Below are 25725 nucleotides of genomic sequence, written 5' to 3'. Positions count from 1 at the left end.
ATAAAAACGAATACTGGATGTAAACGCATGCCAGCCGCATGACGGACATCGCAGGATAAAAATGTCAAACTTACAATTATGTCTTGCTACAAACATAGCCAATGACATTCCTATCATCATGCTTGCTGGCTGGTGTAAACGCCTTATCTGTGGATCTCTATGGAGGGTCCACAAGTATGTACTTCACATATAATAATGTAACAGTGTGGTGCTGAAAACCTCAGGAAGCATCTACTATATCGGCACAGCTGCTACCGTACCAGGACGTACTAAGTCGTTTAACGCGTGCCCGGGGTGGTCGGTGGACAATTGGATTCCCCCCCCCCCCCTTCGCCATGCTGGGGATGAGGACAATTGGATACCCAAGATCTCAAAAATAAGATAGCCTTAGACATCCAATCCACAGAGTGAATTGGCCTGCACGTGAACTCACTTTTGACAAAATTTAAAGTCAATATACATATATATATATATATATATATATATATATATATATATAAATCCCCTTCGAGTATCAAAACATCTCTGGCAACATTCCGTGATCTTCTTTGAGCTCGATGATGGTGATGCTTGGTTTTATGGAACGCGTTTGCTGTTTGGGCTATTTAACGCTCTTCTTCAAGTTTAAGGTTACGACGTTCCATGTACTGCGTCATTCCGAAAAAACTCGGTAGTTCTCTATCTGTGGGGGCAACGTAAGCATTCGTAGGCGGTGCTGAGGAATATTAGTTCATTGGAGTTGTTCTTTCAGTTCGTTCATCACGCGCTGGTGTCTAAAACACCCGATGATATACTGCTTAAAACTTAAAAAGCTAGCGTATAAAACATGCACGGAGCTATTCTTAGCTTATTCACGTTCTGAGACACTGCGATTATTTGCACTAAGTTCTCCACTCTATATCTCTACGTTTGTTAACTTAACAGTCTTTGCTTTGTCAGTGCGATATCTAAATGCGCGCGAGCAAAAATTTATCCAATTCAAAATACTCGTTTTCCTTTTTTAGCCTCTGTCTTTTCAAACTTTTGTCAATGGTGGCATCAGAAGTCGGAATATCCACGCCGAAAGACTGTTCAAGTTGACATGTTAGTGACCTAGATGCGTTCTCCAACTTATTGGCTCTCTTGGTTTGCCTCTATGATGCAGCTAAGCCTTCTACAACACAACGAACCAAGTGCGTTGCGAAAACGGCACTCTGGAGAGGGAGGTACAAACATGAAAATTAGCTCGTGCTTGTACTTTTTGTGCAATACGTGCGCTAGGAACCCCACATAAGTGCTCGTCCTCGTTAAGCGTGGACGTATGGGCGCTGTCTCACTTCTCACGGATGTTGCAGAAGAGGATTGCTACACACCCGATTGAAAGCATTCCCAAAATGCAGCTGAATTACGAAGTGATGAGTTGCACGGTGTTATAAACACGGTACTCATTGCGATGCACTGACATTTGTTCGAGATCCTCCAAAACGATCGGGACATTTTCTCCGGGCCTATCCGAGTCGTGGTGATCGGAACCCGTTGAACTTTGCGGCTGGGATGGGGAGTTGAATAACTCACATCCCGGTTCCGCGAGAAGTTTGGCGTTTTTGTCACCAGAAAGGCCTCCAAGGTCTTTATTAAATTTCACGCGACAGTCGCAACACGGAAGTGTTAAGGCAGTTGTCGCGGTTCCTGGATAAGATTGACTTGTTATTTTGATGCGGTCGTTAAGCTTCACCGTGTTCTCATTTTGAGCTTTTCATATGGATCGGTACAACTAGGGTTGTATGGGCGTTTCACTGTCGCGAAACAAACTGCCATTACAACCATGCGCTCCAGCTGTACAACAGGCACTAGCCCAAGGGCCTTTGACCTCCGTTCCGCTCCACATAAACAAGATGCGACACTACCCTTGCAGTACTCTTACTTCCTCATCCCCTCTTGCTCCAGTTACCCCGGTCCTGACAGTCCACATCGGGCGGGGAGAGGCAGGTGGGAGGGGGGCGAGGCAATCGACCGCGCTGGTGCGCCGCGCGCCCAGTCTTTGTGCGTTACGCATGATTCATTCATGTATGATTTGTTGTATTTCTAAAAATCTAGGGACCAAGCTACGCCATTTGAATAGCAAATAAGAAAATAAATGTCATAAAAATTGTTTTTTTGTGCGCTTTAAAAGCTCATATTGCCCTGATTTTTGTTTTGAGCACGATGAAGCCTTCAAAAATGTCATACGAATATTTCGGACAACTTTTTACCGCTGTATAGTGTATATTTTACGCATGTATAAGTATGCCAAGTTACATTTTAAACAAGTGGAAAAATCACGACCGAGGCAGGCTTGCACCCAAGCAACTCTAAATTGCCGAAGGCTCTATCTAACTCCTAGGCGGTGCAGCTGAGATATTTCAAAATGTCACAGGCGACTTCAGCGCTGGCGACAACCCCTGTGACTCAATTAATTCCACATCCGAGGAATCAGGGTTAAGTCACTGGTCGATTTATCATGGAATGCCCCGTCAACGGGTACTCGCAAGAGGCACTGGAGCAGCTGCACAATCACGGCCTACACGCACGCGCCGCTGACGAAGAAACAGCGAATCGAGTACAGGAAACAGAGGGAGCTGGCGCGGGAAGGCGCTGTGGGGGCCTCGGGTGCGGAGCAGCCTGTCCACATATGGTTTTCACAGGCGTGATCTGTGAGACATCGTTCTCGGCCGCACCGGTGTGTCGCACCTCACAGGACGACGGGCCCGTGGTTGTGTGTCCGTGACGAATGTCCGTGATCGGTGGAAAAGCCAGAGGCCTTGAGTGGTGCAATGCTCGCGGGGCTCGCCGGCCATCGCTCGGTTGGCTGGGTCAGGTGGTGCGGTTCTGTCTCTTCCTTGGTGTGAAGAGTGGTATTGCTTGACATCCTCGATTAGTATTCGTATCTGCTATTGCTTGACAATGTGGTATCAATGTGGTATGGAGCTTTGTATCCAGTGACACTGGCGGGACCGCAAAGGGTCACGCAGGCCGCGTTTGCATTGAAAGTTGTAAACTGTGATATCCTTTCCCTGTTACAACCGGTTTTTAGTGTGTCACGTTGTCTTCGCCGTGTACCTGATTTTCTGTCCGCGTCTGTCGGTCTGGGCTGGCCTATAACCCCTCCTTCCGGTTTGTATTTTGTTTGATTCTGGGGTGTTGCGGCCGCTAGTTTGCTCGGCAGCGGTATGTCGAACGCTACGTGGGGCACGCCGGGGCTGAGCTGGCTCTTGGAGTGTGGGTGAAGCCCATGTTAATGGCGACGGTCGTTCGCCCCGCGGAGGGTGGCTGACGCCGGGCGGACATCCGTGTGTCCCGGCCGGACATGCGCGTGTCCCGGGCGGACATCTGTGTGTCCCGGTCGGACATGCGTGTGTCCCGGCCGGACATACGTGCGTGCGGCCAGACATGCGTGTACAGGGAGCTAGAATCGCTTTTGAACTAGGCTGGGAGTGAAAAACTCCATCGCAAAAAGACCGTGCGGGAATAAAAAAATCAGTTCACAGAAGATGAAACTTATGAGTTCGTGACTGATGCTTCAGCGAACAAAGACATCTATTTCGAGTTGGCGTGGACGCAATATCAGGAACCTCACAAAACGTTTTCGTTTTTTTAATATCTTAGGCCATTAAAGTGAAACAGAATACATTAACACGCGCTCGGGGGAGGGCAAATTGACCCCGCAGGCGTTTCCCAAATGGTTTCTGAATGGCGCGGCGTAGCCGCGCCAAATTTTGCGTAGCTGTAGAAAATTGCATAGTGGATCGTTTGACATACCAATTTTAGATTTACCTTTGTAAGGTCGCTGACCTGTCAGGTCAAAATCAGCCCACGGTTTCAGCGAAGGCAATTTCTAGGAAATCGTTCAATCAGATACAAAGCGGAGTGTTTGACGAAGACATACATATCTGAGATGATTTCCTAGGCGCCACAAATATTGAATGAGTAAATTTACGTTGACCTAAGGTCAGGTATGAAGGTCAGGCCAAGGTCAAAACGAACCTGATTTATTACTCTAGGGCTTGCTGTATGAGATAGCTTTTGGTGCTCATTTCGAATTTATTGACAGCAAGAACCGCATTATATATCTTCAGTTGACTTCTTAGAGGCCAGAACAGGCTATTGACCTAAGATGACCCGGGTCGAACCTCTTGTTTTAGGAACATACTGCCTAGCGTAATCTTTGTCGCTTATTCAAATGCAAAACTCAGAGCAGTCTTGTATCACTTCGGTCACCATGACCTTCAAAGGGTCAAACAAGGTCAATGACCTCAAATGGGCTTGTGACCTTTTGCTTAGAGACTGTTGCCTAGCTTCTGGAGGCACTTTGGAGACCAACCTGTAATTTGACCTTGTTTGACCTTATTCGACCTGAAGGTCATGACCTAGGAAGCTGAAACCTTGCCCTAAGTGAGTTCACGTATAGGTCAAGACACCTTATAAATTTGTTGTCTCTAGCTTTCTTAGTTCCCGAGATCTCAGAGGGGGCAAATTGCCCCCCCCCCCCCACCCGAGAGAAGGGGCACCTAGCCGGCCAACCGGGCGCGTGTTAAAGCATAGTAATTTCATGACAGTATTATAAGCGTAGCAAATTACCAACATCAATAATTTGATGCTGCACTTTTCAATTCCCTTCCACAGCACTTTTAAAACAAAACAAAGCAGAGAAACTCAATAGCAAAATAACAAGAGAAAATTCAACAAGCATAAAACACTCAAACAAAAAACCCTTGGACTCCTACACATCAGCCCATCACCAAGTCGAACACAATAGACATACTTCTGGCTTCTGTTAAGATGGGGTCAGGGAGAACAAACATTTTGTCACTGTTTCTTACAAAATACCAATGCTTATTTTCATACAAGTACCCTATGCCTAACCTAAAGAGGCCTTGCGTCATCTCATCCTGTATGACCTGTTTGTATCACAGCAGCAGTTGTGAGTTACTGATTCTTGCAAAATTCCTATTGCTTCTTGCCATGCGCTTGACCAATTTAACCTAACTTAGAGTACCACATATGATGAACATCATCTCAACTCACCTATCTGTTGACAGCAGCACTTGTGATAAAAACATGATACCTAAAGCTAGTTTTTAACTGGTTTCAACTTGAATTCTTATTCAGTTCAATTGTGTATGCTTCTTGACATCAGACAAAGCTGACAACACACAAATCAAAACACTTCAAATCATTTTGAACAGCTTATTTTGATTTTCATGGTAAACCTATGTCAAGGGCAATAATGGGTATGCTCCACAAAACGCTCTTCTCCAAAAGTAGCATAACTTTCAGCTGACCATGCCAGAATTGCTGCTTGCCTTTTCAGCTGGAGCAAATGTATGTATTAAGGCTTGTATATTCATATTTAGTGACAAAGTTTGAGATGTTCGGCTTCACGTTTTAAATGGAATAGTCTGACTATTTGTTGCATATTAGTATTTAACTTATATTATAATTACTACGCAGCTTAGAGTATCCCGGTGTTAAAAATATAGTGAACCTATGCAGTGCACTCATTTGCCGGTCACCAAACCACGACAACTATAGAAAACATCTGGTTAAAGCAGCCATGAGGGACCACTTTAAGAAATTTCTGGCAAATACCCAAGAATATTGAACAAAATAATCACATTGCATGCATTGTGGCATCATAATTTGTCTTATGACAAAACTCGATGGATTAAAACAGAAAATGTCAAACTCTGGTTACCTATCATGTGTTGAAAGCAGGAAAGGTAAGCAGTTACTTGGTCCACCGGAGACTTATTGGCCTTTTCCTGCTCCCCCCCCCCCAAAAAAAACAAGTCAGTACCTTTTACATGGTCTGCTGGCAGACAGAGTCATCCCGCTCACCCCCAAATATAAATATAAATCATGCCCACTAACCTACGAGATTAAAATGCGAAACAAGTAAGGGCTGCGCATGATAGGTATCTCCAGAGGGCAGGATTTTGTCATCAAACACTTCTGTATTAGCTGCGTCAGGTCTGTCCCAATGTTCTGTATGGCAGCATTAGCATAGCCTTGCCAGGTAGCCCGATGAGTCAGACACACGAAGGGCTTAGATTTATCATTATTGAGCACTGCCATGAACCAAGGAAACGGTTAACCGAGGGTTTAAGAGGACAAAAATGGCGGTAAAAATAAGTTCCGTTCTTCAGACTGTCTCCTTCATTCCCTGTGAATTGTTCACGCTTGGGTGCATATCAAACATGTTGAGGCGGCTGGCGAATTAATCCAATTTATGTATAAAATACGTACAAGTTTGCAGTTGTAGCATCTTGCAGAGAAATTGGTCGAAATTTTAAGCAGCGGATGGTACCTCTAAAGATAATCTAAAAAGAAGAAGGAATGAAGTGGTATCACACTCGTATGATACCAAGAAAAACAAAAGTAGCTAAATGAATATAAGGACCGGTACGTTTCTCGCAAAATTTTGTTATCAGCTGATTTGACTTAAAATCTGTTAATACAAGTGCTCAAATGGTGATATTCATCTTGTACGTTTAATTTAGAAGACATTTCTGGAACTTTTCACTCCTGCATTTCGGGAGTGATGCAATTTAGTGGTCAAGTTTCCTCGGGAAAAAAAGAAATACGTGGAGAAAAATTATCTACTAGGCCTTGCTGGTGTTTGCGCCAGGCTCTGCTTTCGTGGTGTGGTGGCGGAGACCAAAAAATAGAAAATAAAAAATAGGGATGCGTGAAGCCTTGTATTTGGCGCACAGCTGCAGATTGTGATGCATTTTGTAAACAAACCAAACTTCATGCGTGCAAGCGGCTGGGGTCGCAGGGATTCTTGGGCTTGGAGGTAACTGGCGCCCTTGCTCTGTGCATACATAGACATGATTCAGATGTAGGTGAGACAGGACATAGCCATAGGTGTCCAGGTTCTGTGAAGCATCGTTTATGCTCGGTGGTTTCAAGTGAGCCCGGTTTTGGATGACATCTCAAAACCTCAGAAAGGGAAATAGGGGTTTGGCATGCTGCGGTTGGACAATGTCAGGCGGGAGTGAAAAATTCACATAAAATGTGGGGAAAAGGAGTGAAAAATTCCTCCTCATAGGGTGTTGCTTTACACCCAAAGCCGGAAATTCTAGGACACCGTGCGTGTGTCCTGGCCGGACATCGGTGTGCCGGCTCCTGCCCAATGACGGAACAATCGTTGTGACATGTGGATGAAGCGGTGTCGTCCGTGCCTCAGCGCGTGGTGAAGCGCCGGGCGGGTCTTCACCAAGTCTGTGTGTACCAGTGATCGATGATCAATGATCTATGATCATCATATCTATGATCGAGTGCACCAGTCAGGAATCCGACGTGTATGCACCGCAAACTTACCTCCGGTACTGCTGACAAAGAAAGGCGGATGCTTAGTGCATGTGTGAGCAAAGATTAGCAGCCATCCTTGAGCAAAGATCGTAAGCAAATATCAGTACGCCGTCACGTTTTATCTGGTATCATTTCATACAGACCTTCTGGTTCTTTCGCGGAACATGTGCCTTACCTCGGAGCTCCCTACATCATGTTTCCCTTTTCAAACCCGCAAAAAAGACAAGACACCTGTCTTAACAAGACACCTGTCTTAAATCACAAATCACGATCAGCTTCAAGTACTCGGCTCATTTCAGTAAAATAATGACGAGGGATGCTTTCATGACGCGACAGCAGTTCCGAGGATTTTGAGTGCCCTGAAGCGTCCATTGCGCAACCAAGTAAGGGGAGTTGACGGTACGGTGGGAACCGCAGAACTTTCCTGCTGTGGACTGAACCGCAAAGCCCTTCCACGCCTCTGGTCCGCGCTGCTCGGAACCGTCATGCTTTTGTGGTCGATGGGGAGGAGAGATGGGGAATGTTGGGAATTTACCGTTCCTGGACCGGTCGGCGATCATCAACTCTCCGTGCTGGGAAATCCGGGTTCCGAGGTCATGGCAGACAGATGGTAGCGGCCAGCGGCATTGCCAAAGCCGTTCTGTCGTCCCGACGCTGGTCAGAAGGACGTGGCCAGAGTTTTTCAACAGGTGTAACTGGATTAGTTAGTGTGTCACTAGGCTAAACTGCTACACAAATGGCTAGCGTGTGAGAATGAGAATAGAAAAAAAAACATTTAGAGCACTTCCAATTTGCATGAGCATGCGTTCTTGAAACTCAAGCCAATTTTTTGGAATTCCAAAACTTTTTTAAAGCACGAGCTGGACACTGGACGCACCAGGACAAAACACTCGACAAAATTTTCGACAGCTGATATTTTCTGTATCTCAACTTAATGGTTCTATCGCCTCTTTTTTCAAAATAATTTCAGTCTGAAATATAAACGTGTTAAAACAGATGCAGAAGTGTCCGTGAAAACAGGGGCTCCACCGCAAATGCGGGGCTCCCCTCCTCTGGAGGGTATCCATTCCACGTAGCCCGGACGCGGTACTGACGCTGCGGGCGGGCGACAGTGGCGCCCTCACCTCCGCTGCGGTCGTCGTGGCAAGACTAGCCGGGTTCGGACAGTCCCGTCTAGGTTAAGTCGTTGGGCGGGCGGCTTCGGAAGGACCGCGATGAAGGTGTGTGTGCTGTTGCTGTTGACGTGTGTGTTCGCGGTGAGCGCAATAGAGGCGCCTGAAGGGTGAGTCGATGTCGCAGAGACTGGTAGTGCCGAATATTAATCAGACCGCAGCTGCCACCCATTTACCGCACGGTGACTGCAAAGATTACATGTCTGTCGGGTTAGCGCTGATTTCGTACTCGAATTCAGGTGTCGAATTTCAATTTCCAACTGCTTTGTCCTCGGGGTAAACCAATCTAGTAATTCGCGAATCTGCAATTCTCTTTTCTCTGAGACAGTTGGTTTAACCCGTCCAGGTAAATGAAAATTCAACATTGGGTATCCTGCCACTCCTTCGCGTTTGTAACAAACCAACAAAATGGGTGTTATTTTGATCCTCGTTCTGTTTACTTTCGCCAAACCTACATAAATTTACTCGTAAGCTCCAAGGTCAAGGTGGCATGAAATGGAATACCCTGACATGGCTTCGCTCGTTTCGAAAATGCAACAAAAAAGGTGTCATATTGATACTCGTAATGTCCCCTTTCGTAGCATCTGCAAAATTGGCTTCAATATCAAAGGTCAGAGCCACACAAACGCGGTATCCAGACATCTATTCTTGTTAACCAAAGAAATACAACAAAATAGGTTTCATAGTGATACACGTTGTGTTCACTCCTGTCACACCAAGAATAACGTTAAGTTCAAGTTTTGAGTTTATTAAAAAGCGGCAACTTTGCATTCACACCTTTACCAGTCACACAAGAGAGCGGGTGCCATATCGATGTTCGTGATATTTGATTTTCTCATATATGCAAAAGCTGCCTTTCACGATGCCAAATATCACGGTCACACAAAATACCAAGCCTGGATTTATTCGTTTGTCAAAGAAATACTGAAAAAATCGTGTAATTTTCATACTCTTATGTCTGCTTTCGTCACACTTACAAAACAATAACTCTTAAGGTCAAAACTCAAGGTCACGAAAACGCTATATCCTGGCATGTATTCGTTTGCCAAATGTATGTAATGGGTATCATAGTAATCCTTGTGATACCCACGTTCGTCACACCACCAAGGTTCAAGGTCACACCAAAAGCAGTACGCTTGTATTTTGTATTCGTTCGCCAAAGAAATATCACAAATGGGGCGTCATATTATACACATGGTGTCTGTCTATGTCACACTTGGAAAAACTAACTTTGTATGTTAAAGCTAGGCCAGACAAAACGCAGTAACTTGGAATGTGTATTGGTCTACTTCAGAAGTACAACAAAATGGCATCTTGGAGATGCTTGTGATGTCCAATTTTGTCAGACTTAAAAACACTAAATGTCGACGTCAAAGGTAAATCTATAAAATCCCAGTACCATAGCATTTATTTGTTGACCAAAGAAGATCAGCACAATTTGTATCGTATTAATGCTCAAGGTGTCTACTGTCGTCACACTTAGAAAAACTAACTCAATGTTAGAAGTCAAAGTCGCACAAAACGCGGCATCCTGGTATTTATTCGTTAAAAACAAATGCAACAAATGGGTACCATTTGTTGCATTTGTTTTTACCAAAAGCCCTTGTACCAAAAGCCCTCATACTTTTGATGGCTAGTTTTTTCCTGGATCACTCACAGTGTCACGTAAATGCGGGCATAATGACTCAAACAAAATCAGACAGGAATAATTGGTATATTTCAAAATGCCGACACCTATCCTGTCGCAAAGGGCTGCCTGAAAAGCTCACTCGTGCGCCCTCAAATCAAGGCAGCCAGTAGCTTGGACATTTTTCGAAACAGTCATGTCCGTAATGTCACAAAATATCTTCCCGATTCATGATCTTACTCAATCCATACGGGTGTCCGTGGGTTTACACAAATCGTCATTCTATCCAACTGTGCGCGACTCGTCAGTTCACGCAGTCTGTGGCTCTACCAAGTCTACACGCAACCAATGACTCTACCCGACTTGTGACTGCATCCAGCCCATACCGAACGCATAGTTCTACTTAACCAGTTACTCTTTCCAATTCATACTGAAGCCGTGGCTGTACCCAGTCTGTTACTTTACCCACCCATGCCCAACCCATAATTCTCTTCAAGCTGTGACTATGCCCACTATATATCCAGCTTGTGACTCCACGTGATCTGTGACCCCCATCCCTACGTGACCCATGACTCTGCCCAACATGCGACTCTACTCAACTGTGATTCCACGCAACCCGTGACTTTATCCAATCCGTACTAAACCCATGACTCTGCCCAACCTGTGACTCTACTGAAGCCGTAGGAACACGCGACTCTACCTCCAAATCCTCGTAGACCATTCAGTATCAATTGCGTTTTTCAAGGTTGTCTGTGTAACAGCGCTGATGCATGATCCAGGTTAATGAGCCATGGTTTAATCCTGACTTCGTTCCTGAATTAATACCTTGATCGAATGTCACTACAGGAAAATGAATTTACGCATTTTAGATAATTGATATATTATGCCAACCATGTTCATGATCACTTGCGGCATAGGTGGAGCCATTGTTCAGTAATTCGGCTTGTCCTCTGCACCAGATGGAATTTCCGGCCATTTTTTGCCACAATTCTTGATCGGTATGGCTAAATTGTTAAGCGCCTATCATAGCATGGAGACTCACTTATCTCAGGTTAAAGGGTTAAGATAGGGGGCAATGCGAATGCGGTGGGTTGTAGCATTGGTCACACCATGCGTTTTATTGAAAGCAATAGTATGCATTTGATATTGCTAAAAATACCTTGGAAAATTGGTACGCGTTGGCGTTGGTCAATAGAAAGACGTAACAAACACTTGCAAATTACAAGCAGCAGTAACCAACTGTTTACGACATGTGGGCAGATTCTATGGGACCTTCCCAAACCATTTACATTGAACTGTGTATGTTTTTCTAAGGTGAGGTCTGCTTCACGCATGCAATTGGTGAATTTTTAATAATACAATGCTCCAATATTACGCCCTAGAGAGGAGACGGTGTTGTGTCCGCGAAATGTTCTTAACTTAATATGATCCCAAAACATGGAAGCTGCTCATCGTAAATATCAAGGGCGCTTTTGTTTTGAATTTTGCAATTAACATACAATAGAACGAAAATATTTATTTTTAACTGTCGCACTCAATGTAGATCCTCCATTGGTGTGCTGAATTCGAAAGATAAGACACATATGACTCGTCATATTAGAGCTTATTCAAAAAATTAGAGCAAATTCACGATTCATTAAGATTATATTCAATGACGTCATCGTTTGATAACATCCTTACACGTTTTTACGACGCCCGAGTCGCTGCCCGACTGGTGATGTAAGTGTTGCCACTGTATCAAGCGGTGTGACTGCCTTGTTGTTCTAGCTGCCGCAAGATATTGCTGGTGGTCAATGCATGTGTTTTTTTTCATTTCAGTACGATGTACGCGTGTTTTGGCAATTTTTGAAGTGCTCTTGTATATTTTCCGTGAGGGCATCTTTGGTGTACTTGCCTTCACATTTTCTGTGAGAGTGCTATTCCAAAGTTATTCGATTATCAGCCTCATGGCTGCCATAACTAGTGCCCGTGTTCAAATACTTCTGTTACTGATCACAAAATGTGATGGGGAGTGCGCAAGATTGGTCATACACGCGAGCTATCTTAATTCCGCCGACATTTGGTTGGCTCAGTGTGGGCTAAATATTTCGGCCACGAATAGGTTGAGAGTCCCGTGGGGTTGGGGGAGGGGGAGGGGCTTCAGCGGGCCACTCATCAAGCATGAGCGGGTTTAAGTTCGGCCGTTGGTCCACAGGCGTATATAAGTCTGCCCCACCAGTGACCATTGTCATTAGTTCCGTTGGGCGGGGGGCTTTAATGGGCTACCCGTCGCGCATGCGCGGGTTCAAGTTCGGCGGCTGGCCCACAGGCGCATGAAAGTCTGCCCCACCAGTGACCATTGGCGTTCGTCCCATAGCCCTAAAATGTTCATTTATGGTCGAAAGGGCTCTAATAAAAAAACCGACAACGCGGATCCCATCCGTCCTCTTGCTTGATTGGTTTTACATTCTCACGACAACTTGTTTGTCCAGGGCAGGCTGCAAGCGCTAGCCAGGATGGGACCGAACGTCCCCTGGTGAGGGCCCATCCGATCGCCAAGCGCATAATCCGCACAGCAGTCTGTGATTGGGCTCAGTTTTGGCTGTGGGGCCCCAGACGTACGTAGCTCTGCCCCACCGCTATCCACTCTCCCTCATTCCATGACCCCGGAATGATCATAACTCATCGAAAGTGCGCTAATTCGAATAACCAGTACCTAATCGTGATCAAGCCGTGCCATCAGCAGCTACATTATCCCCCTAACCAATGTATATAGTGTTTGGTGCTGTGTCACAGCAAACATGAACGTGTTGGTGACAGTTAGATATTCTGCCCCATAAGCGTGACACAGCTAATTATACGGGCCCTTTGGCGTCACGTTTCTATGGCGTCATTCATACCTGATCACTGTTCCGTTAGGCAGCGCCAAACGAGTTCACGTACGTTAAGCTTGGTAGCAGCATGATTTTTTAAATGTACAAATAGTCATGGCTGCAAACTGCAGGGAATGGTTTTAAAAAGGGCTACTTTAGAAAACAGCCACATAAAATGTTGAACAGTATTTTAACCTCAGTAGTGCATATTGTTAAAAAATGCTGACTTCGAGGTCAAATAACGTCAGTAATTTATGATTACCATTGAGTTTAGATGTTATCCATTGGTGAAAAGGCGTTACCAAAGCCGACAAAGTTCACTACTCGCAATTTTGTCAAATGCCAGAACGCAAGGTGCAGTTTAGTACGTGCATCCAACCAGTTATACTTCCGAAATTTTAGGTGTTTGACCAAAAAATATCTCGATTTTCCCAAAACAGGACAGATTGAAAAGTGTCTGTGCTTAGTTTCTTAGTCTTGGTGTGCTAGAAACAAGAAACTTGTGTAACGAGCGACAGGTCATAACCGGAAGTGGTAAAAAGATGATGATTAGTGGTTGTGCTGCATGGGCATTGGGCACAACCAGGGGCGGCGCGGCAGAGGAGCAGAGGGAGCAAGAGTGTGGTTTTGGCACTCCCCAAAAATGTGAGACTCAGGTTAGGAGTTCCTCATATGCATCAGGATGACCTTTCCTGGAACAGGATTCCCTGTTTCAGTTTAGCGTGACCTCCTTGATGGATGATTAGAAGGCCCCCCCCCCCCCCTCTGTAATATTTCGCTGTCGACATTTATTTGTTTGGACATGATACATGTAACAGTTTGATTAGGAAAACATGTCCTGTGCTCATCTTCCTTGAAAAAGACTCAGCGCAGGAGGCCCCCTGTGAGGAGGTCTCATTTTGCCCAGCAGACCCCCTCGAAAATCCTGCCCCCCAAAACAAAACCCATTGTGACACTCTTGGGCGCAACAGCAGAGCCTGAGGAAGAAAATCTTGTGATTTAGCACGCGATGGGATCAATGAATACTAAGTGAAACATATGAAGAAAGCGAATACAGATCAGACACCTCTAAAAATAATGGTTAAAACGTTTCTCTGCATTGGGGAAGTGACAACACAGAACATGCGTAAGCAGAGATATTTATGTTTTCAGGGCTCTTAGCAATGCTTCATTTACCGCCTTCCTACCCAGAGCTGCTGCTGGTCCATTAAGCAGGCCGTTGAAGCATCTCCAGTCAAGACCACAACACAGAGCGCCGGGCCAGATCAGAGCGTAACTCTTCCTCAGGGCGTAACTCTCCCGCAGACACCTTGCCAACGCGTAGGAACGGTAAAAAGGCTTGAGAGTGGTTCATATTTTTGGTTGAAAAACGTCGATACACCACCGCAAGATTGATGTTAACCCTGAGCGTGGTGCGCTGTGTCTCGCCTTGATTCTGCCCCTTTTCCTGTCCCTGGCCATGCTCCTGCCCCTGACTTTGCCCCAGCATCTGCCCCTGCTTTCTCTGCCCTGTCCTAGCCCGCCTCTCTACCAGACCTTGCCTCTGCACCTGCCCCTTTCTTTGTTCCTGAGTCTGTCCCTATCTTGTCCCTGCCTCTACCCCTACTCCTGTTTTATTCCTGCCTCTACCCTTGCCCCTACAGTCATGCCTCTTCCGCTCGATACATCGGCTACAATCAGGTTTGGAGCACTCTGTCATCGCTGACAACGTCGTGGCCTCGATCTGCTGTACCACTAGCAGCTACGGACAACTTATGACAGCGTGTTTTGATCTTGGCGCCCCGTAAGCCAAAGCCAACAATGTTGTGAATTTTTGACATCTTTCGGCGGTACTTTTATCATTTTACCCCTTGGTGATCTGTTCTTGGGTAACGGTATAAAAAGAAAGGGCGTACATGAGATCGTATAACATCCGGGACGGCTCGAACATGCTGTTCAGACTGCTGCCAGCGCCAGTGCGAAGCAGTGTATCTGCAGCATGTCCTGCCGTGCCGTCTTTCCAATGTCATAAGTTCAATCCGGTCGTTCGTGCTCCGATCCAGATGACGACAATCCACGACGCAGCGAACAGTGCGGAAAATCACCGCCCCCGTGGGATGGAATGTTGGCAGATATGCAGGATGTGTCTTAAACGTGTAAATATTGACGGACACATTTAGATTAAAGCTAAACAGGGAGCGGCATGAAGGCTGCAGGCTGATGCCGGCAGGTCGGACTGGCAGAGATGATCGGCATTCAGGGTTGACGAATGAACCTGGCTGTATGGGATGAGTGCACTATATAAAGCGTAGCATTTCGCAGGAGACACAAGTCGATGACAATGGCTTGCATTACCATGGGGAATATTATGGCTGGTGACGATGTCACGCGCAAGTAACTCAGGCTCAGATGTCGTCAAACTTTCTGAGAATGGTGGGGCTATGTTACACTTGTTATGATACCTAGGTCGATGCTGTCCGTCGCTCCCTTAGTTGTAAGCCTCCACCGGCGTGGCTGTTATGCGGGACCTCTCGGACATCCGGGCTGTGATGCGGGATCTCTCGGACATCCGGGCTGTGATGCAGGATCTCTCGGACATCCGGGCTGTGATGCGGGGTCTCTCGGACATCCGAGCTCTTATGCGGGACCTCTCGGACATCCGGGCTGTGATGCGGGACCTCTCAGACACGCGGACTGTGATGCAAGACCCCAAATCGTCCGGTACGTCTGACTAGTGACGCCATTCCTTTCCACAGCGGCTTCCTCTTCACGGCGCCCAAGGTGCTACAGGAGGGCACCAGCGAGCGCGCCTGCGTCACACTCTTCAAGCTCCCCGGCCCGGGGCGGAACGTGACCCTCACCTTCTCAGGCTGGACCGACGACACCACCTGGCCATCGCTGGTGGAGTCGATACCGGACGCTGTAGGCTGTGAGTTTTAACACGCGTTCGGGTGGGGGTGGGCCAATCTGACCCCGCCTCCCCCCCCCCCCAAGGTCTTGCCAAAATGGCTTCTGAACAGCGCGGCGTAGCCGCAGCGAATCGTTGCATAGCTGTAGATCGTGGAATAGCCGGTCGTTCAGTGTCAAAAATTTAGATGTACCATTTAAGGTCGCTGGCTTACAGCAGGTCAAAGTCACGCCATGCATTCAGCGAAGTCATTGTCTAGGGAATCATTCAATCTGATGCAACAACGGAGTGTAAGACGAAGTCATACGTCTCTGGGGTACTTTCTTGGGCAACGCTACAATTAAATGAACAATTTTGTTAACTAGAGTCAGGTTCGAAGGTCAGACTTTGGTCATTAGCTTTTTCTATTACTCTAGGGCCCGCTGTGGGGAGAAGTTTTTTATGCCCATTTCGAATTTATTAAGAACATGAACCGCAACCTAATTTGCCATGTACTTTTTAAAGGTCAGAATACTTTACTGACCTCAATGACCCAGGTCAACATTTTGTATTAGGAACATACTGGCTAGCGTTATCTTTGTCGCCTATCCAAGCGTAAATCTGAAAGAAGTCTTGTATGATTTTGGCCACCATGACCTTCGAAAGCTCAAACAACGTCACTAACCTTAACGCGCGCCCAGGTTGCCGGCTAGATACGCTTCGCTCGGATGGGGGTCAATTTGATCCCCTGAGATCTCGGGAACTAAGAAAGCTAGAGGCACAAAAATTACAGAGTATATTGACCTGTACGTCAACTCACTTAGGTCAAAGTTTCAGGTTCCTAGAATATGATCTTTGGGTCAAAAAGGTCAAACAAGGTCAAGTTCCAGGTTGGTTTCCAAAGTGCTCCCAGAACCTAGATAACCGTCTAAAAGCAACAGGTCATATTCTTATTCAAAGTCAGTGACGTTGTTTGACCTTTTGAAGGTCAAGGTGACCAAAATCATGCAAGATTGTTTTGAGTCTTGCATTTGGCTAAGCGACAAAGATTACGCTCGGCAGTATGTCCCTCAAACGAAATGTTGACCTGAGTCAGTTTAGGTCAATGAACTATTCTGACCTCTAAGAAGTTCATGAAAGATGTATAATGCGGTCCCTGCTAGCAACAAACTCGAAATGGGCACCAGAAACTATCCCATACAGCAAGCCCTAGAGTAGCAAAACAGATGGGTTTTGACCTTGGCGTTACCTTCATACTTGACCTTAAGTCAATTTGATTTGCTCATTCAACTGCTGTGTTGCCTAAGAAAGCATCTCAGAGATGTATGGCTTTGTCAAACACTCCGCTGTTGGATCAGATTGAGGATTCCCTAGAAATTGCCTTCGCTGAAACCATGGTCCGACTTTGACCTGCCATAGGTCAGCGGCGTTTTAAGGTACATGTAAATGTTTTACGCCAAATGATTTGCTATTCAAATGCCTACAGCTATGCAAAATTTGGCGTGGCTGCGTCGCCATTCGGAAACCATTCTGGAAAAACCTTCTGGTCAAATTGAGCCCCCCCCGAGGGCGTGCTAATTGAGCATGTGACGTTTTGCTAAGAGCACATTTCTATGTTTTAGGGTACTTTGGGGACCAACCAAAAGTTTCACCTTGTTTGACCTTATTTGAACCGAAGGCAATGACCCGGAAATCTTAAACTTTGGTCCAAGTGAGTTCAGGTAAAGGCCGACATATCTCTGAATTTGGCGTCTCTAGCTCTTTTAGTTTCTGAGATCTCAGTGGGGGTCAAATTGACCTCCCCACCCGAGCGGAGGGTGGCGGCCACCCCAAGTGTTAACACGCTTCCGGGTGGGCGCCACAACCGGCCACCCGGAAGTGTGTTAACAATCAGCCCGGCGGCCGGTTGGATGCGATGCGCTCGGATGGGGTTGGGGGAGTGAGAGTTCATTTAAACACCTTTAAGATTTTCGGAAGCGCAGAAAGCTAGATACACTGAATTAACAAGTAAAGCATGCCTGTATGTGAGCTCACTTGTGTCAAACTGCTTGAAGCTTTTCCCCGTTTGAAGTCTCGAGCTCCGTATCCTCAGGTCACACAAATTCACAAAAGGTCACAAAAAGGTCTCACCCCAGATTGTTGTCTGAAGCGCCATCGGACCTCCTCATGCAACCTCGCCAGGCCTTTATACCTCCCCCTCACGTTCAACCTTTCACAGTAATTTTTTTCAGCAGTCCTTTTTAAACAGCTCAATCGCATCAAAACGTGTTTATAGCAGGTGGCTGTTTATTTAGTGACGGATGGTGTAGCTCAACCATATTTTCGTCAATAAGTTACCAGAGCGCAAGGACTATGTGAAACATAATATTTGCCGTACATATTTAGCTGTGACAGAAAGTATATAGAAATCTTACAAACGATAGAGTGTTTTTCATTGTGAGGGCATGATGGCGAACTCCACCACTTTTTCGTAACCACGCACGCAGACAAAGCTGCAAACTATGAATCTAAGAAACTACGGGCTTTCGTGAAACTGGCTTATTTCCGCTTCGTAATAGCGTTAAGGACCACGATAGGCGTCATGCTCCTAAAAACAAAAAGGTTCGCTGGATCATTTTAGGTTAATGACCTCCTCTCATCTTCATGAAGCTTGAATCAGCCGTCTGTTGACGCTTCACGGGAATAAAACGAGCGTTAAAAAACTGCCCGATAGATAAACTAGCCTGTAAAAAAACGCATCGGATTTTGACATCAGTCTGACCTTTATGCTTGGTCCAAGGGCAACGGGATTTTTTGTGTCCTCAAATCAACGATCCAATTGCCTAAAAAGCTCAAAGGTGTCTGATTTCATGCAACACTACTCCGTCACAGCAGATTGCACGATTACGTAGGATGATTCCATGATCTTCACTGGCGACCATTGCCCGACTTTGACCCGCCACGGGTCGGTGACCTTGCAAGGTACATCAGTGACTAATCTTGCGGCTACGTCACGCCGTACGAAACCTACTCAGAAAAAACCTCGGGGGAAAGGTCCCTTCTGGACACGCGTCCGCCAACAGCATGCATTTGGATGGGAGCCGATATTGTAGGAGCTCCTCAATATGTCATAGCTTGTTCACAGTCATCATACCTTGCACAACATTGACTGAGAACCTATTCTCTGCAGTTATGTCTGGAAATCTCGCTCAAGAACGCCAGATATGAACGCCTCAACATATTTTTTTTTTGTCTTGATCGCCGCATTCCTTGTTTGTGGCTGCTGGTTTCTGGATCTGGCTCCTGGCTTCTGGATCGTCGCGTCGCGTGAAAAAGCCAGTAAGCCAGAAAGCGTCAAAATTCTAGTGAAGCATAACCCATTTTTGTTCGGTGTATTGCATATGTTTTGTCAGAAATTCCCAACGACAAACCAGCACAATGGATGGCATCAGGTCGCAGCCTATAAGCCGCATGCAAATACTCCATACCAACTGGTAATGCCGGAAAAACAATGCTTGTATGAAGCACAGCGCCGTGCAAACACTATACGTCAAATCTTGTTCCAACAGGAACTGCGCCAATCCCTTGGATATCCTATTGACCTGCGGAGACCAAGTCGTTTTGGTGCTACCAGTTTCTCCTCTACCGTATACCATATGTGCACCTTCGTACTAACACAATCAGCCAAATTTCGTGCAGACGCAGCCAAGTTCCTAGCATCACTGTGCTCCAATGCATGCTACGATTCAAACCAACATACGCATTGATTATGGAATGACACGCTTTTGAATGACGTTGTTATGGCGTCATGAAAGCCAAGATGACCCTGAAACACTCACCCCAAAAACTCTTCCGGGCGGGTCTGGCTCAGGATGTCCCGCTTTGGGTGACGAGGCCCCTTGGCCAGCTTTATACGCCCCTTTGTGAATTAAATGCATTCCTCTCTGGCAGGCGGAGGCTCCCCTATGCACAGAAGGCCCTGTTTTGGAACAAGAGGCCCTGTTTCATGTTATTGGGACCCTTTGCCGGATAAGTTATATGATGGCCACTCAGTTTTTTTTATTTCTTTGGGAGGGAGAGAGGACATGTCCCGGCGCTTCACTCATTGAAGACGACAGTGCCCAGGAGCCCCCGCGCTGTGAGAAAGCCCCATTTAGTCCTGGAAGCCCCTGAAAATCCTTCCCTTAACTCAAAGTCCGTGTCGCCCATGTACGTGATGCAGGAAAAGTTTTTTTTTAGTCCGATTCAGTACCCTAGCTCAGTCATAGGGTCTCACACATCTAAACTTTTGATGGACGTATGTGTAGCTGCAATTTTTTTTTTGCTTGGGAAAAAGTGGGCACTGATGCCAGTGGGGTAAAACATACTCTGCCACCCCTTTCGATGGGCGGCGAGAACAATACCCCTACCCCCCCCCCCCCCCCTGCTGCGCCGCCCTTTGTCAGTGATATACAGCAATGCGTGGTGTGTGTTTATATCTGAGTGCGTGTGGGTGGGACTAGTCAGTTTTTGTGCTGCTTATCACCGAAATAAAGTGTGGATATCATCAACTGATTCATTAGCTTTTCTAGTAGTCTTGTTTTTTTAAGATGACCTTGTGCACCGTTGTATGAAGTCATCCATTCGTAAGTACAAATCTTAGTTGTCAACACCGTGCAAGCTGTATTGATATGTAGACGGCCACCACGTCGAAGACACCGAGGTTTCAGGTGCACTATATTTGATGACCGCCCATCGCCAACACCGCGCCTCAACTCCTCGTGGATGCTGTCAGGGAAACAACGAAACCTCGGAAATGGACAGACTAGACCTAGAACTAAACAGAGTGGAAACAGACAGAACAAAGACTAAAATTAGCAGTGCAAAATGAATGCGAAAATAGCATGGATTGACTGACACTAAATTAGACCTCAAGATAAAAGCAAACTAAGTGACTCAACAAACGAGAAGCGAGCACTAAATCAAACTAGAAATGCAAACGGTACACCGACTACAGATACACTACAAGCACATCCCGAGAAAGGTGCTACCAATTTTGCCACTGTCTGCCTACTTGGCGTACAAGTCCTTGCATCATGCTGTTTCCCTGTCTTTCAGGTGTCCATCAAGGGCTTCACGCTGGTGACACTGGTTCAGACGGACAAGCCCCGATACCGTCCCGGGGACAAAGTCCTGATCCGTGTCATATCCCTGCGGACTGACCTCACTCCTGTTATCAAAAACGCGACCTGTTAAACATCGCATTGATTCACTGTCAAACCCTATGGGTGTTTATCTGAGGAGGGCTATAACCTATGTCCAGCGGTCGCTGCTCGGAGGATAAGAGTATCATTAGGGAATGCAGGCAGGTAGTGGTGAGCGGCTGCCGAAGTCCCGACCAGGTTTATTCATTGGTGACAGGCGCTGATGCAACAAAGCGTTGTGGTGTGCTTTTAGAGTTGTTATCATGCTGAAAAGGAACTCATCTGCAGTGCTGCATAATTCAGCGCAAGTCATGTGCCGATGTGTTTAATTCTCAATCGGACACTGCTCCTCAGATTCCTGTGGTGTCGGTGACCACCCTAGACAACATTCGCGTCGTCCAGTGGAGAGACATCAAGACCACCGGAGGCCTCATCCAGCTGGAGCTGCAGCTGACCGAGGAGCCATCCCCGGTGAGGTCACATGAAGGTCGAGAGTCAGCTCTGGTACGGTTATACTCCTCAGCCTCTCCGCTCGTTGTGTGGTGGGATCATACTCTGATAAAGGAATCGCCTTTGATGAGGCCACATGAAGGTCAAGTGTCCTGCGTATTGCATTCACACCTCCTCCACTCCTCCCAGGTGAGATCACGCTCTGATCAAAGAGTCGATGCTGATGAAGCCTTTCAGCAACCTGCTGCCATCTACTGGCATGAATTGGTACATACCTCGACTAAGTAGCAAAGCCGTGCCCAAGACCGCAAAAGCTGCCTAAGTGCACCCAAGCGCCGCTGGGAGCATTTCGGTAGCCTTTGTCATTGACTTTCAGGAGTGCTGGTGCATACGTGTGGAGACCAACGCACTATCCGAAACCGAACATTTCCTGGTGGAGGAGTATGTGCTGCCCACATTCGAGGTCAAGGTTAAGAGCCCCAACAACCTGCTTAAGGGAGAGAAGACAATCACCGTCGACGTCTGTGCCAAGTAAGCCCTGATTGGCGGGAAATGGTGCATTAGCTGATGACGTCATCGCCAAAAATGAGGCTTGATGTGCAGAGCGATTTGTTGTGCCTTAGGTTCTGATTTGCGGAAAACGGTTCACCAACCGGCCATTTTTACAGGGTTTCCGATGTCATGAAACATGCCCGTTTTACCATACCGTTATGTGGCGAGAACTCTGCTTTCCCAGTATTTCCTGACACTGACCACCTAGTGTTTCGACACTTAAAGAGTCTGATACCGTATTATATGTTACAGGCTGAATGTTACAAGGCACCAACGGTGATGTTTTTATCACGGCATGTCACATATATGCAAACAGAAATTTACTCTTCGTTAGTCATAAACTGTCCAGCACATTTCTGAGTTATCTCTTTTTAACAAATCATACTGAGTATGCTGTAGGCGATTTTCTGAATGTCGGGTCATGGCAGCCCTAGGTGAAGTAGTTGAAGGTCAAACAAACCCACCATTGGAAGAGTATTGTCTGTTGGTAGCACACATGGATAAATTAACATCAAAGATATCGACACGTTTCCAAAGGCAATGGTAGCAACAATAACAATGGACGCGGCACGTGAAGTATGCGCAGTGGCGCGACAATTGCTCAGATGTTGGGTCAAACGTGATTTAATTGGACCAAGCGCAGTGACAGGCAATATAAGGTAATCTGCATGAATCGGTGAAGCTGATTTGCTGTCACAGATCTCTCTGTTATGGGGAAGCCTTCGTTTGATGCGTTCGAAATGCCTTTCGCAACAACGTGCTCCAATATTTTGGCGAAGGCTGATGACCACTTGTGCCGATTGACAGCAAGGTTGGTCTTCTTTATTGCATATCGTCAAATTTTGCCTTCGAGAAGCTTCACAACGCAAGATCCTTCGGCCAACTTACCTCCTACCCCGGAGCATTTTCGGGAATGATTTCCGAACGGTGCAATGTGGCCACACCAAATTTGGCTTATCTGTAGACAATTAAATAGCGGATCGTTTGGTAAGACAAATCTAGGTGTACCATATAGCGTCGTTTACCTACGGCAGGTCAACGCTACGACATGATTTTAGCGAAAACAGTATCTAGGGAATCATTCAATCTGATGCAAAAGGGAATGTTAAATAAATTGTACATCTTTAAGGCAGTTTCTTAAGCAATACGACACTTTAACTAACAAATCACATTGACTTAGGGTCAGGTATGAAGCTCAGATCAATGTCACAACCAGCTTGTTTTTTCTTGAGCTTGCTCTATGAGCTTCCTCTATGAAGTAGTTTATGTTATTATTTTGAACTTATTGATAACATGTACCGCATTGCATACCTTTCATGGTCTTCGTAACGATCAGAACACGTCACTGATCTAAAATGAACCAGGTAAACAATTTGTTTTCAGGGACGTACGGCCTAACATAATCCTTGACGCTTATTCAAATGCAAACATCAAAGCAGTCTTGCATGAGCTTCGTCACTATGACCTTTGGAAGATCAAACAAGGTCACTGACCTTAGAAAGGTACAAGTTAATTTTGCCTTACAACAGGTGTCTAGGTGCGTTGGTTGCATTACAAGGTCCGGGGGCAGTTCGGACACTAATCTGGAGTCTTACTTTTTGACCCCATTTGACCTGAAGATCATAATCTAGTAACCTCAAATTTTGACACAAGTGTAACGTGTAACGGACAAGCAAACACACCCTGTGGATTCGTGTCTCTAGCTCTCCTATTTTCTGAGATCTCAGTGGGTCAAATTAGCCCCCACCCCACCCAAGCGAAGGGTATCCAACCGGCCACCCGGACGCGTGTTCAGACGTCACGAGATGACGTTCGCTGACCTTGCGCACCTCAGGTACACCTTCGGTCAGCCACTGATTGCAGCCGCCGTGACGGTGAACGTGACGACAAGGCGCGGTCCTGCTAACAGTATTAGTGACACCCTCACGGTGAGTCTGTGGCTGCTGGGGCTATCTAGAATGTTGACAACTGTTTGTGAGATCTTGACCTGGCGTCGGAGTTACGGGGTCATGACTGTGATGCCTCGACAAGCCAATAATTATCAGGGCTGATTATTACCATCAACGTTTGCTGAGAAACCAAACCCTCTTTCGTCACGTGACCGACAGGTGACCTCTGTATCGGTTAGCGTTGTACACAGCCGGGGTGTTGCCTCGTGTGTGCTGTCACAGACGAGACACCGTATCACATGATCATTGTTACAGAAGAGGTGTGCTACCGTGTTTTTGTTGCTACAGACGAGATGTGTTACTGTGCTTGATTTGCTACAAGCGAGACACATCACCGTGTTTCTGTTGTTTTTGACGAGGCTCGTTACCTTGTTCCCGTTGTTACAGACGGACGAGACAGGCTGCGCCTACTCAGATCTGGCTGTGGATGAACTGTTGTCAAGGTCCATACGCTTCAGTAAGTAATAGATCATTCTGATGTAAGTAAACCACTTGTACTCGTTCTGCTCGGGCATGTGTTTGTGATGCAATTGTTGCACTGAAGAGCACTGCACTGATCGTGATACAACGCATCCAGGATAAAAACAACGGTGGTGTTAATCGGAACCCCTCAGGACGACTTGCTCGACGAGAGATACATTACTTGCCCGTAAATCACTTGAAACATCATCACAAATTTATAAAAAGTAAATCTGCAACACCAAGCATTGCAGATTGTGTTACAGATTGTGAGCTTTGTGAGGTATGAGTGTTACGGATTGTTACCGTTATGAAGTACGAGCCTTGCAAATGATGAGCTTTGCCCACAAAATCAACGAGAAAATATGGAAAAAACTATTGTGCCCAGTAACGCAAAACTAGACGAAAATACTCTCAGATTGAAGATTGCATTACAGAAAGTGATAAACTGGAGATATCCTTATTAAAAAGCATATGATCAAAACAGATAAGTTGAGGCTACATCACTAAAGTATACCAACTGGTTGCAACGTCTGCGGTGTCTGCAGCAACATCGTAGGTAAATCGTACGGAAAATAAGGATTGACACTGACAACCGTGTAGGGTTTCGGTTAGTGCAATGCAATAGTGTGATTGCCTAGATTGAATGCGTAAGCTGTCTGAGCATAACATGCCGCACTATTTAAGTCTCTCTTGTCTGTAAGTTGTTCAGTGCATTAGCGAGGAACGTTATATACAGATAAGACAGTCGTATTAGCCTTATTCCCCGGAGAAAAACCAGGGGAATGGAGATAAAGTCGGGTTGATATTTCGGCACCATGCATTTATCGAAACAATGGCAGAAGTGTTGCTTGTCCTTTATTGTTTATTCACCTTCTGCTATTGTTTCGATAAAGGCATGCTGCCGAAATATCAACCCCAACTTTATCTCCATATCTGCATTCTCCTGGTTTTTCTCCGGGGAATGAGGCTAATACTGCTGTCTTATCTACTGTATAATGTTCCTCGCTAATACACTGAGCAACTTACAGACCAAAGAGACTTAAATAGTAGGGCATGTTGTGCCCATGCAGCCTACGCATGTTGACGAAATATCAAACCAACTATATCTCAATTCTCCTGGATTTTCCCAGAGAATAAGGCTATTACTACTGTCTTATCTCTTTGGTCTGTATGACATGCAACACTGGCCAACCAGCAGATGTTCGGATGACTGGTGCTCTCGAGTGATTGGTGATACTTGGTCTGGTACTTTTCAAACGCAGGTATCTTCAGGGCTGTATTGCCGGACCGAGCATTTTGTT

General features: G+C 46.1%; 1 protein-coding gene and 1 long non-coding RNA gene across 2 annotated transcripts in view; one reads left to right on the top strand and one right to left on the bottom strand.

Moving 5' to 3' along the window:
• LOC119104800 (murinoglobulin-1) overlaps positions 1-25725 on the bottom strand; it is a 132249-nt gene that overhangs the window by 48294 nt on the left and 58230 nt on the right. The gene's annotated exons all lie outside the window — the stretch shown is intronic.
• On the top strand, positions 21367-24548 carry LOC119104216 (uncharacterized). Its single transcript, XR_005094895.1, has 4 exons — positions 21367-21482; positions 21838-21992; positions 23848-23941; positions 24350-24548. It is a non-coding gene; the product is annotated as an uncharacterized LOC119104216 (long non-coding RNA).

Source organism: Pollicipes pollicipes, unplaced genomic scaffold (genome assembly GCF_011947565.3).
Source record: "Pollicipes pollicipes isolate AB1234 unplaced genomic scaffold, Ppol_2.1 Scaffold_6052;HRSCAF=7182_pilon_pilon_pilon, whole genome shotgun sequence".
Lineage (NCBI taxonomy): Eukaryota > Metazoa > Arthropoda > Thecostraca > Pollicipedomorpha > Pollicipedidae > Pollicipes > Pollicipes pollicipes.
The sequence above is the reverse complement of the archived record's forward strand: the minus strand, read 5'-3'. Positions and strand labels throughout refer to the sequence as shown.